This window comes from Gobio gobio (genome assembly GCF_949357685.1).
Source record: "Gobio gobio genome assembly, chromosome: 18".
Lineage (NCBI taxonomy): Eukaryota > Metazoa > Chordata > Actinopteri > Cypriniformes > Gobionidae > Gobio > Gobio gobio.
The window spans coordinates 11,503,665-11,518,286 of NC_137111.1; positions in this window are offsets into that span (position 1 = coordinate 11,503,665).

The window sequence follows — 14,622 nt, forward strand, 5'->3', positions numbered from 1 at the left end:
TATTTAGACGGTTTTTGTGACCTCTTAAACTGTACAACCCCAAAAAAAACAAAACAAAAAATCAAAAACGATTTAGATTTTTTTTAAATATGTCCATATAGCTTTTCTAAACTCTATTTTAGAGCATCAAGTTGACCTGCATTAAAATGAGAAATGTTGCTTTGGCAGCAAACTAAACACACAGTATTTATTTCAGAGTTAATTCAAAATGTAGTTGATTTAATTAAACAAAATATATATGTATGTATATATACATGTATATTTGTAAGGGAAGAGGGCCCGTTAAGAGACACCCGTCGACCCCAGCCAGATCGTCCGTATGCCAGGCAAGGAGATCAATGAATGGGGTCCGGATGCAACAGCAAAACTTCCATTACCAGAATCAATAGCAGTTTCGCCGACTATATATACACCTAACAATCAACATCGTTTCTCCTTGACGGTAACATACAATTTAGCCCGCGACTTTTACACGTTTGCTATACTTGCACAATCAAATATAGACATATGAAACATAAAACGAATGCATATGCTCTCTTTATTCGCTTAATATGCCGTTTTTAAATCAAAAAACGGTCGTATTAACCATAATGCTTTGCGGCTTCCGCCGAAAAGCCTTCCTACTGCCCAATCAAATAAAGAACACAGCTACCGAACAGCCAATCAGAAAATAGCATTGCTGTATCCGGGTGAGATTGAGATATTCCAGCAACAACAGCGTGTTTCGTTCTGCCCCCTACTGTTTGTTTAGTTTAATGTTTTCTTTCCAACATTTCTTAATTGTATTATTCAAAACTATGTTTTAAACAATCTCATAAAATGTTTCAGTGTAAATTATTTAATTTGATTGGCAACAGCCCTACAGTGTCTTATTCTAATTCAATTTATAGATCAAATTTAAAGGGCATATTGCAGGTTAGAGACTCCAGTGAGTCAATGTATAGAAAAAGAATGTAGGAACTAGATTTTCTTTAAAATATACTTTAAAATACGCTATTAAGGCTTTTGGAGACGTTTTTTTTTTTTTGTGAGAACATTTTACTACCGCCTCTAAAAATGCCAAAACCGGACGTGACATAACGAGAGGAACAATTATAAATGTTTATTAATACTCGTATGGCAGACCACAGCCATACAATTATGACACACAATTAGGGACAGACCAGGATTAGACAGAACAACGATTACAGGAGACAGATTGAGTTGTTTGTGTGAGGAGAAACAGTGGAGAACAGCGGCAGGTGTCTCAGTGAGAGACCAGTGTTAGCTAGATAAAGCTAGCGGACGATATGAACTCTGTGCTCAGATTACAACACAGTACTGCTTATTATCATGTATCAGGCAGTAGCAAAGCTGGTAAAGTTATTGTCAGTATTGATACTTACCAATAACAGAAACTTATAACGTCAGGCTTTGACCATCAGGAAAAGTCACACTCGTTAATATCCGTCCACACTAAACGTTATGTGATATAACGTTAGTGGTTTCTCATCACGACTGATTTGGTAACTTACAAGACTCACGCCACGGTGCACAGTTCACGTTTTCTCCGAGCTGGAACTCTGACGCATCCGGGACCGTCACATCTCCCGCCGGCCGCCGAACCACCGACAGTAACTTTGTGTTATTGTGTTTATCCTTTATTCATTAATTCTGTATTATGGGTTTATTTCGTGCCGATTCGCCGCTAGTGTGAGGATGTATATGAAGCATAGCCTAAATTTATTAAGATTATGGGAAAATGCCTTTCATAAAAGGTAAAAATATCAAAGATATGCAGATTGAAATATCTCAAAGCTGATTGAACACTGGTGAGACTATTGCTTCAGAATAAATTATATTTACAACAGTAAATTCTGAAGAAAAAAAATATTCCAAATTATTATGGATTATTAATTTGCCTCTTCCCTGACATCTTTGAAATAGAGAAATGCAAGAATTAATACTATGCACACACACACACACACACACACACACAAAGAAATGTTGAATTAAATGAAAAAAATATATATTATTTATTTATTTATACAAATTAGTGTCATTAGTGTAATTTTTCAGATCAGAACCTTGTCCCCACCCAAACCACTGTTGCCGTCGCCAAAATCTCACTCTGAACTCAATTCAAAACTTGAGAGCCCTCTATATATATATATATATATATATATATATATATATATATATATGTAAAGATTCACCTTTACATGTTTAATTGTTAATTTCCACAGCACTAAACTGAGATGTACAGTAACCATCCAAAACGTTCAACAGATTTATTTAACTTGAGGACAATTTATTTAGACGGTTTTTGTGACCTCTTAAACTGTACAACCCCAAAAAAAAAAAAACAAAAAATCAAAAACGATTTAGATTTTTTTTAAATATGTCCATATAGCTTTTCTAAACTCTATTTTAGAGCATCAAGTTGACCTGCATTAAAATGAGAAATGTTGCTTTGGCAGCAAACTAAACACACAGTATTTATTTCAGAGTTAATTCAAAATGTAGTTGATTTAATTAAACAAAATATATATGTATGTATATATACATGTATATTTGTAAGGGAAGAGGGCCCGTTAAGAGACACCCGTCGACCCCAGCCAGATCGTCCGTATGCCAGGCAAGGAGATCAATGAATGGGGTCCGGATGCAACAGCAAAACTTCCATTACCAGAATCAATAGCAGTTTCGCCGACTATATATACACCTAACAATCAACATCGTTTCTCCTTGACGGTAACATACAATTTAGCCCGCGACTTTTACACGTTTGCTATACTTGCACAATCAAATATAGACATATGAAACATAAAACGAATGCATATGCTCTCTTTATTCGCTTAATATGCCGTTTTTAAATCAAAAAACGGTCGTATTAACCATAATGCTTTGCGGCTTCCGCCGAAAAGCCTTCCTACTGCCCAATCAAATAAAGAACACAGCTACCGAACAGCCAATCAGAAAATAGCATTGCTGTATCCGGGTGAGATTGAGATATTCCAGCAACAACAGCGTGTTTCGTTCTGCCCCCTACTGTTTGTTTAGTTTAATGTTTTCTTTCCAACATTTCTTAATTGTATTATTCAAAACTATGTTTTAAACAATCTCATAAAATGTTTCAGTGTAAATTATTTAATTTGATTGGCAACAGCCCTACAGTGTCTTATTCTAATTCAATTTATAGATCAAATTTAAAGGGCATATTGCAGGTTAGAGACTCCAGTGAGTCAATGTATAGAAAAAGAATGTAGGAACTAGATTTTCTTTAAAATATACTTTAAAATACGCTATTAAGGCTTTTGGAGACGTTTTTTTTTTTTTGTGAGAACATTTTACTACCGCCTCTAAAAATGCCAAAACCGGACGTGACATAACGAGAGGAACAATTATAAATGTTTATTAATACTCGTATGGCAGACCACAGCCATACAATTATGACACACAATTAGGGACAGACCAGGATTAGACAGAACAACGATTACAGGAGACAGATTGAGTTGTTTGTGTGAGGAGAAACAGTGGAGAACAGCGGCAGGTGTCTCAGTGAGAGACCAGTGTTAGCTAGATAAAGCTAGCGGACGATATGAACTCTGTGCTCAGATTACAACACAGTACTGCTTATTATCATGTATCAGGCAGTAGCAAAGCTGGTAAAGTTATTGTCAGTATTGATACTTACCAATAACAGAAACTTATAACGTCAGGCTTTGACCATCAGGAAAAGTCACACTCGTTAATATCCGTCCACACTAAACGTTATGTGATATAACGTTAGTGGTTTCTCATCACGACTGATTTGGTAACTTACAAGACTCACGCCACGGTGCACAGTTCACGTTTTCTCCGAGCTGGAACTCTGACGCATCCGGGACCGTCACATCTCCCGCCGGCCGCCGAACCACCGACAGTAACTTTGTGTTATTGTGTTTATCCTTTATTCATTAATTCTGTATTATGGGTTTATTTCGTGCCGATTCGCCGCTAGTGTGAGGATGTATATGAAGCATAGCCTAAATTTATTAAGATTATGGGAAAATGCCTTTCATAAAAGGTAAAAATATCAAAGATATGCAGATTGAAATATCTCAAAGCTGATTGAACACTGGTGAGACTATTGCTTCAGAATAAATTATATTTACAACAGTAAATTCTGAAGAAAAAAAATATTCCAAATTATTATGGATTATTAATTTGCCTCTTCCCTGACATCTTTGAAATAGAGAAATGCAAGAATTAATACTATGCACACACACACACACACACACACACAAAGAAATGTTGAATTAAATGAAAAAAATATATATTATTTATTTATTTATACAAATTAGTGTCATTAGTGTAATTTTTCAGATCAGAACCTTGTCCCCACCCAAACCACTGTTGCCGTCGCCAAAATCTCACTCTGAACTCAATTCAAAACTTGAGAGCCCTCTATATATATATATATATATATATATATATATATATATATATATATATATATATATATATATATGTAAAGATTCACCTTTACATGTTTAATTGTTAATTTCCACAGCACTAAACTGAGATGTACAGTAACCATCCAAAACATTCAACAGATTTATTTAACTTGAGGACAATTTATTTAGACGGTTTTTGTGACCTCCTAAACTGTGCAACTCTAAAAAAACAAAACAAAAAATCAAAAACAATTTAGATTTTTTTAAAATATGTCCATATAGCTTTTCTAAACTCTATTTTAGAGCATCAAGTTGACCTGCATTAAAATGAGAAATGTTGCTTTGGCAGCAAGCTAAACACACAGTATTTATTTCAGAGTTAATTCAAAATGTAGTTGCTTTAATTAAACAAAATATATATGTATATACATGTATATTTGTAAGGGAAGAGGGCCCGTTAAGAGACACCCATCGACCCCAGCCAGATCGTCCGTATGCCAGGCAAAGAGATCAATGAATGGGATCCGAATGCAACAGCAAAACTTCCATTACCAGAATCCATTGTAGTTTTGCCGACTGTATATACACCTAACAATCAACATCGTTTCTCCTTGACGGTAACATACAATTTAGCCCGCGACTTTTACACGTTTGCTATACTTGCACAATCAAATATAGACATATGAAACATAAAACGAATGCATATGCTCTCTTTATTCGCTTAATATGCCGTTTTTAAATCAAAAAACGGTCGTATTAACCATAATGCTTTGCGGCTTCCGCCGAAAAGCCTTCCTACTGGCCAATCAAATAAAGAACACAGCTACCGAACAGCCAATCAGAAAATAGCATTGCTGTATCCGGGTAAGATTGAGATATTCCAGCAACAACAGCGTGTTTCGTTCTGCCCCCTACTGTTTGTTTAGTTTAATGTTTTCTTTCCAACATTTCTTAATTGTATTATTCAAAACTATGTTTTAAACAATCTCATAAAATGTTTCAGTGTAAATTATTTAATTTGATTGGCAACAGCCCTACAGTGTCTTATTCTAATTAAATTTATAGATCAAATTTAAAGGGCATATTGCAGGTTAGAGACTCCAGTGAGTCAATGTATAGAAAAAGAATGTAGGAACTAGATTTTCTTTAAAATATACTTTAAAATACGCTATTAAGGCTTTTGGAGACGTTTTTTTTTTTGTGAGAACATTTTACTACCGCCTCTAAAAATGCCAAAACCGGACGTGACATAACGAGAGGAACAATTATAAATGTTTATTAATACTCGTATGGCAGACCACAGCCATACAGTTATGACACACAATTAGGGACAGACCAGGATTAGACAGAACAACGATTACAGGAGACAGATTGAGTTGTTTGTGTGAGGAGAAACAGTGGAGAACAGCGGCAGGTGTCTCAGTGAGAGACCAGTGTTAGCTAGATAAAGCTAGCTGACGATATGAACTCTGTGCTCAGATTACAACACAGTACTGCTTATTATCATGTATCAGGCAGTAGCAAAGCTGGTAAAGTTATTGTCAGTATTGATACTTACCAATAACAGAAACTTATAACGTCAGGCTTTGACCATCAGGAAAAGTCACACTCGTTAATATCCGTCCACACTAAACGTTATGTGATATAACGTTAGTGGTTTCTCATCACGACTGATTTGGTAACTTACAAGACTCACGCCACGGTGCACAGTTCACGTTTTCTCCGAGCTGCAACTCTGACGCATCCGGGACCGTCACATCTCCCGCCGGCCGCCGAACCACAGACAGTAACTTTGTGTTATTGTGTTTATCCTTTATTCATTAATTCTGTATTATGGGTTTATTTTGTGCCGATTCGCCGCTAGTGTGAGGATGTATATGAAGCATAGCCTAAATTTATTAAGATTATGGGAAAATGCCTTTCATAAAAGGTAAAAATATCAAAGATATGCAGATTGAAATATCTCAAAGCTGATTGAACACTGGTGAGACTATTGCTTCAGAATAAATTATATTTACAACAGTAAATTCTGAAGAAAAAAAATATTCCAAATTATTATGGATTATTAATAGGGCTCGGGCGTATGACGTCATTACTTTGCGTGGCGGCCATGTTGATGGCCTCATTTGCTGCTACTCGGACTACTGCGCACTGTTTATAGACGTGCTCCCTCTCAGTCGTGTGTCTTAATTTGGCGTTATTATTGGAAACCGTGGTAAACCGTTGCTGCATTGTGGGGTGTAACACTAGATCACATAATCGCCATGGGAAAAAGTTCGAAAATGGATTAACTTTCCACCGCTTTCCTGCTTGGAGACGCAACCACGGAGACCAAGTATCCGAGGTAACAAAGAGTCGTCGGCTCGCTTGGATCGCGGCTGTAAGACAAACTGTTACCACTTTGACAGCAAATATCCACCCCCGAAAAAAAAAATCCCCTAAAAAACAATTGCATAAAGGGCAGAAATAAAGAATACGTCATGAAATGATTATTTCAACATTAACAACTTGACAGCTCAATAATAAACCATAAGAAAACATAAGATCAAGTACGTGAATTTGCAACAGAACACATGCTATATTATTTTACATTTGATTATTTTATTTAATTCTAAAGAACTCTTAGCCTATTTGGTGCACTTATGACGCCTCATGATGTTCCAAACCTGTATGAGTTTCTTTGTTCTGCTGTAGGCCTACACAAAAGAAGATATTTTGAAGAAAGTTTGTACCAGGCTGCTTTGGGGGCACCATTGACTTCCACAGTAATCTTCCTACGTGTTCAACATAACAAAGAAATGTATACATGTTTGGAACAACTTGAGGGTGAATAAATGATGACAGAATTTTCATTTTTGGGTGAACTGTCCCTTTAAGAAGTCATTCTGAACCAGGCCTAATCACTTTTTTGAATTTTAAAAATGTTTATTTTCTTTGAATAATTTACTTAAATTATGACTATATTATCGTGTAATTATTTGTCCCATTTTTATCTAAATATTTTTTAAATGTCATAAACTTTAAATGACAGGATTATTTATTATGTATGATATAGCCTACATAAAAGATAAATTAATAATAACATTTATTAGGCTAGAATCTATAAATTAACCTGTCTAAAAAAATAATAATTCTGTCTGCCAAGCTCTGATAATGTATTGGAATATTATATTAATATATTATCCATTAAAAAAAACTATAGGCCTACCTTTAGAAGCACGGATGTGTCTGTCACATAGACTGGTCTGTCACCACAGTCAGACAGTCTGAGACACTGAAATGCTTCTCATAAAGTGTGCAGTTGGCCTGAGGTTCATCATGAGTTACTGGACAGACCCATTGATACCTTTTTGATATTAATTCAGTTCTATATCTGGAGATCCCCTTGCGTTCTTCAAACGGTGGACGCGACGCGAGCTCGACATGTTTTTAAAAAACCGCGCAAGTTTACAGGCACACTCTGGCACAGCGCATGTTCTCGAGACTCCGCCGCTATAGCAACAAAGCCCGCAATCACGCACAAATGAGCTCCTGTACTACTTATTGTGAAATTGATTCTTTATATTTGCTATCAGTATTCTCCACACTGCAAACTCCGTATGTGTTTATTGAACTATGTGTGGACCTGTGTAAAATACGGGACAAATCGCGTCCCGTATTGGTTTGATACGGAACGCGTCATTTTGCTTGTAAATACGGGACGATTCCGTATTTTATGGGACGGGTGGCAACCCTACGCTAGGGTGCGTCTAGATTTCTAGGCTAGCAAACTGTCCTTCAATACCCCGGTTGCAGGAGTACTGTTATGTCGTTCGACTGCTTGTTTATCGTCACCTGTGCCAGCAGATCCAGCAGGAGTATCCGACACTGTTTTCCCTGACTTCTTCACACCTTTCCTCTTTTCAGATCCTCCCATTATCGTTGTTCCAAAAATTCAAGACATTAATAAATGGAAATTCTCAACAAAAAAAAAGTTTCGTTGTAACTATTATAAAACAGTTTGGGATTGCTGAGCTCACAAACGTACATGTGATCAGGGCGCCATCTTGCACGCCTCCTCTACCCTGAAAAGTTGTATTGAAATTCACTCAGGGAAAAATTTATGATACTTTAATGTTAAAGGCCTGAAAATAACCTAAATATAAAACTGCATTTCTGATCATGTTGTGATTCAAATTTGAGGATGATACTCTTACAAATTTAGCTTCTGTAAGCTTTTATGTCAAAAAAAAAAAAAAAAACCTCTAGGCGTCCTTTCAAAAAGGCCCTTTATTTCAGAAGATTTGTAATTATAAAGAGTAGCGTTTCATTCAAATAAATCTGCAATAAATTGCTAATTATAATGGATATATACAGTTACTGAAAAACTAAAGCAACTATTACAGAATTTACAAAGTGTAAAAAACTAACTTAGTTGATAAGAAGTGCCAGTCTCCACTGCGGTGTGCTCGCGCAAGATGATGCCTTTTGATTGGTTACAACGTCCATCAATCAAACCTTTGTTGGCAAGGCATTGGCTAGGCATTGCCTGCCTTTATCCAACCAAAACCATAGCCGCTTTGACTGACACCTCACGGAGCCTGTAATGCGCTTCCTGTATATAATGAGTCATCAGAAGGCCTGTGATTGAAGGAGAGAGACCTGGGAGGGTTTATCTGGAGCTGAAGACTCTAAACTGCAGGGGAGATCCTCAGAATACTCGCTATTGCATTGAAAATGGACGTGATTAATTACTAATATAACTCAAATACGCTCAAGTAAATGAAGGAGGATTTTTTTGTTTGCCCCCCTCTATTTTTCAGAGTGGACCCTTACACTTACATGCTGGTGTTTATTGGATTCGTCCGATCGGATCTGCACGATAGGAGATGAAAGATGAGTAACTGCATTTATTATGCTGATGTTTAAGTGGCCGGTCCTTTAGCATTTAATTAAATGCTAAATGTCGCATTATTCAATAAAAAGAGATCCAGCCCATTGACCGTGTCAACCATCCTTTATTTTTACTCTCTCTCTCCTCTCAAGCCCCTCCCTCTTAAAGAGACCTGTGATAACACATAACCACACCACATCTCCCCTTTCCCAGAACAAAACACTAAAACAGTAAACCTATATCAACACGAACATTCCTTTTCCTTCAAAATTACTTTTGAACTTATACACCAAGAATATTCACATTCAAAATAAGTGAACTAGTGTATTTTTTCCTCTAAACACTGCATTAACATTTTTCCCATTTACATTTTTTTTTACTCTTCTTTTCACCTCACTGTATGTGAAACCCAAATTAGCTTTCCAGTGACTTATAAGTCCAACTTCTTTGGTTGAATCACTGTTCTTCCTGAACGTGTTTTGTATAACCTGGGAGTTTGGACTGTTTGGTCCTTTGAAGGCTCTGGAGGATGCTCCCCAACCTCTGTTTGATCATTAGATTTTGTAAACATTTCAGCACATGGTTTGGTGTCTGGCATAGGAACCAGATGACGCCTGTTCCTTCGGATGGTGCCTTGAGGGCTTTCCACCAGGTATGAACGAGGTGCTGAATGGGATGCAACCACAGTCCCCTCAGTCTTTGTGTCTGTAATCCAAACTCTCTGACCTGAGGAAAGGTGACTGAGTTGTCTTGCACGATGACGTGTGTTGAAACTGGCAGTCTGCTTCTCTCTCTTTTCCTTTTCCTTTGCTGTTACAACAGTGTAATCAGGGAGGTTTGGAATCAGAAGCAAGTGATGCTGTGGTATCGGTGTGCGTAGTCTTCGTCCCATTAGGAGCTGAGCAGGACTGTAGCCATTTGCCAATGGTGTTGTTCTGTATGCCAACATTGCCAAATAGGGGTCTTTTGCTTTGCTGAGCAGGTGTTTTACCGTCTGAACGTGACGCTCGGCTTCTCCATTGCTTTGAGCGAATCTCGGGCTGCTGGTGATGTGGTTGAAGCCATAGTCCACTGCGAAGCTTGCAAACATCTGGCTGGAAAATTGAGGTCCATTATCTGAGAAAAGGATCTCTGGAATTCCATGCCGTGAAAACATAGACTTTAAGTGCACAATTACGTCATCAGATCTTGCAGGGGTTAGTTTGGCTATCTCCACAAATCTGGAGAAATAGTCCACCACCAGTAGATAAGTGCTTCCGTGCATTGAAAACAAGTCTGCACCCAGCTTAAGCCACGGTCTGGCTGGAAAATCAGAGGGCATTAACACCTCGGTTGGATTGACTCGTTCTTTAATACATGTTGTACAATTTTGAACAAGCCCGTTTATCTGTCCACTTAGACCCGGCCACCACACTGAGTCTCGAGCACGAAGTCTACATCTTGCAACCCCCTGGTGCCCTTCGTGCAGCTTCTCCAGAACTGTGTGGCGCATAGCTGCGGGTATCACCAGCCGCGAGCCTTTTAACAGAAGACCATCATGGACTGTGAGGACCGCTCTTTCAGGCCAGAATTTTCTTACTTCTCCTGTTATGTGGCTAAGGTCCGGCCATCCTTCCTGGCATCGTTCCATCACTTCGGAACAGGTGGGGTCTCTTTTTAGCTGTTCTTTGAGTTCGGTTAAATAGTTAGTGCTGGAAGGCATGCACCCTATAACAGTCTCTACATAGATGTTGGTGTCTTCCATCAAGTCTGCATCGTAATTGTGTTCTCCTCCGCTGTAAGTTACTGGCGAACGAGACAACGTGTCGGCTGTTAACAACATTTTGCCCGCTGTATGTGTGATGGTGTAATTGTACCTCATCAATCTCATGCGGAATCTCTGAATCCTCGGAGGAAGTTCTGCTAGTTCTTGAATACCCAGCAGGCTCACCAGAGGTTTGTGGTCTGTCTCGAGATGGAAGTGATGTCCTATGAGGAAATCTTTGAACCTTTCACATCCCCAGGTCAGACCCAAAGCCTCCTTTTCCACTTGGGCGTACCGTTGCTCTGTGGGGGTAAGTGAACGTGACGCATATGCCACAGGTTTCCACTGCTCCTCCTCTTTCTGCAGAAGAACAGCACCAAGACCGTATGATGATGCGTCAGCCGACAGTTTCAGCTCTTTGTTCGGATTGTACAAAGCTAGTACAGGTGGGGATGAAAGCTCACGCTTAAGTTCGCTAAAGGCTTCTTGCTGAGCTCTACCCCAACACCAGTGGTTTCTTTTTGACAGAAGGTCCCTCAACGGCCTGTCCTTCTCTGCAAGGCATGGGATGAATTTACCTAATTGGTTTACCATACCAAGGAAGCTGCGAACTTCACTGATGTTAGATGGCTCTTTCATCTCCAGCACCGCTCTAGTCTTGTCTGGATCAGGTCTCACTCCGCTTTCTGAAATGATATGACCCAGAAACTTGACCTCCCGTCTGCCTAACTCACACTTCTCCAGGTTCAGTGTGATTCCAGCTTTTTCAATCCTAGCTAACACTGCGTGTAGTCTCTCGTCATGCTGAGGCTGAGACTCACCCCAGATGAGCACATCATCCATATGGCACACTACCCCAGACAGTCCTTCTATGACCATGGACATGCGTCTCTGAAAATGCTCCGGTGCTGAAGCAATGCCGAACGGCAGCCTATTGAAAAAAAATCTTCCAAATGGGGTAATAAATGTTGTGTATCTGGCTGATTGGTCCGACAGTGGAATCTGCCAGAACCCCATGTTTGCGTCCAATTTGCTGAAGACCCTAGCCCCACCCAGCAGTCCAAGAGTCTGCTCTACCGAAGGCAAAATGTACTTCTCCCTACATACAGCCTCATTTAATTTGGTGAGGTCAACGCAAATACGCACTGTCCCGTTCTTCTTGGGTACTGGTACCATGCCTGAACACCAGTCGGTCGGCTCCTCAACCTTTGTTATGACTCCCAACTGCTCCATGCACTCTAATTCCTTCTTAACTTTATCCAGCAAAGGAAGTGGAACTCTCCTAGGAGTTGCCAGTGAGAATGGAGTCATATTTGGTTTGAGCTTGATTGTGTAGGGCTGGCGTACCATACCTAGGCCTTGACATACCTTTGGGTACAGTCTTTTGAGCATGTCTGTATCGACACTGTCGAGCCGAGCTACCAAATTGAGCTTTAAAATTGCTGGCCGACCGAGAAGTGCTGTGTGCAGATCTTTAACCACATACACATTCTCTTGCACCGTGAGCTCACCTTTACTAAGTGACTCCTGGGACATCCCCATTACAGAGAGTGGAGTCCCACCTGGCCCCAGTAGTGGCTTATCTGCATTTTCCAGAGTGAATGTCCCTTTTGTTACCTCTCTGAACGTAGACTCTGGAATGACTGTGACGTCTGCACCTGTGTCAATTTTAAATCTTACTTTATGGTGTCTAATGAATAGCTCGACAGCCCAAGCATCCTGGCCCGCCTCTACTGTGCCTAAAAACCAGGGCTCTGTTGGTTCGCTGTACTCTGCTGCATCAATGGCATGCACATTTTTGGCAGTTTTACACACCTTGCTGTAGTGGCCTTTTTTTCCACATGTGTGGCATGAAACATCTTTGGCCGGGCATTGCCATTTCCCATGACCTGGCGTTTTTCCGCATCTTTGACAGTGTCTTTTCTCATTTTTGATCTGAGATGGGGTTGATGCAAACTTGTGAAAACTGCTGGCTCTAAATTTTGATGGGCTCTGTTTTGCTGTTTTTTTATTTGTTTTTGCTGTTACAGCATCAATTTCCGCTCCACCTTTTATTTCGCCTCTCAAGTCAGTCTGTTGTTTTTTTATGACTTCTGACTGACGTGCCATATTAATGGCTTTCTCAAGAGTGAGGTCTCTGTCCAGCTGCATCCGCTCAGATAGTGTACCGTCTCTTAGACCAACTACGAGTCTATCTCTGAGCAGCTCATCATGAAGGGCTCCATAGCTACAGTTTTCTGCCAGAGCATATAGGGCTGTTATGAAGTTATCAACTGATTCATTTGGCTGCTGCACCCTTGAATTAAATCTTGCACGTTCGTAGATTACGTTCTTTTTGGGCACAAAAAATGTGTTGAATGTCTCTTTAACAGTTTCGTACTCGTGCCGCTGCACCTCAGATAACGGCTGTCCTCTCAAAACATCGTCTGCCTCGTCTCCCATGCAGTATATTAATGTATTCACTTGATTAGCCTGCGAGCTGACATGTAGATTACTGGCCTGTCGAAATCTTTCAAACCGCCGAATCCACTTCTCCCACTCTTGAGGTTTTGCGAAGTTGAAAGGCTCCGGAGGCTGAATCGTGAAGGTGGCGCTCGGAGGTACACTTGGTCCCGGCTGAACCTGTTGATGCGCCGCTGCCGCGGCGGGACCCGCTTCGTCCTCACTCATGCTGATCGCTCAACTGCCGCTGACCTTTTTTTTCCTCTCTCTGTATCTTGCCGCTCTTCACCGTTGCGCTCTTATATTCCTTTTACTTCTGACACCATGTCGCATTATTCAATAAAAAGAGATCCAGCCCATTGACCGTGTCAACCATCCTTTATTTTTACTCTCTCTCTCCTCTCAAGCCCCTCCCTCTTAAAGAGACCTGTGATAACACATAACCACACCACACTAAATGAAGCATTAAATTAATAATTTATCATTTCATTAATCCTTTAATGCACCACTGCGGATTGAGAGGTTAAACTAATACAAGGAAACATTATTTAATATTTTTTATTCATATGCAAAAATATAGTAAAAATAAATAAATCAAAGTATTTACCAACACATTTTGATGCATGCACAGACATCTAGCATTTCTGAGTGATGATGATGCAGAGGAATCACTGAATCAAAGTTTTGAACTGAGTCAATGAAACAGGTTCAAACTTTTTAATAAAGAAAACGTCCAAATGAAGTTTGTAACTATTCAATAAATGTGTTCAGATCGATGCGCGCTCACGGCTCCGCTCATATGAATGATTCACGTTTTAGTTGCTATGGCGACGCCTGTTATGAATTCTGACGCAGACTCAGACACGCACCGATTGTGTTGTTGATCTGTTGTTGAGAGAGACGACTGAGGCGATTTCACAAACTTTTGCAGAATATTTTCTGTGCTGACCTTGAAATTTTGAAGCTGTTTGGAGGAGACGAGACTTTTATTCTGGAAGAACATCGCAGGAGATATCCTTTACAGAGTTACATTTTTGAGTTGTAGATACTTTTATCTTATTGTTCTTTTCTTATTTTAGGAGTGTCGAGTTTGATTAATTCTTTGTTTTTGTTTTCTTTTTTTTTGGAGGAGTATTTTTGAGGAG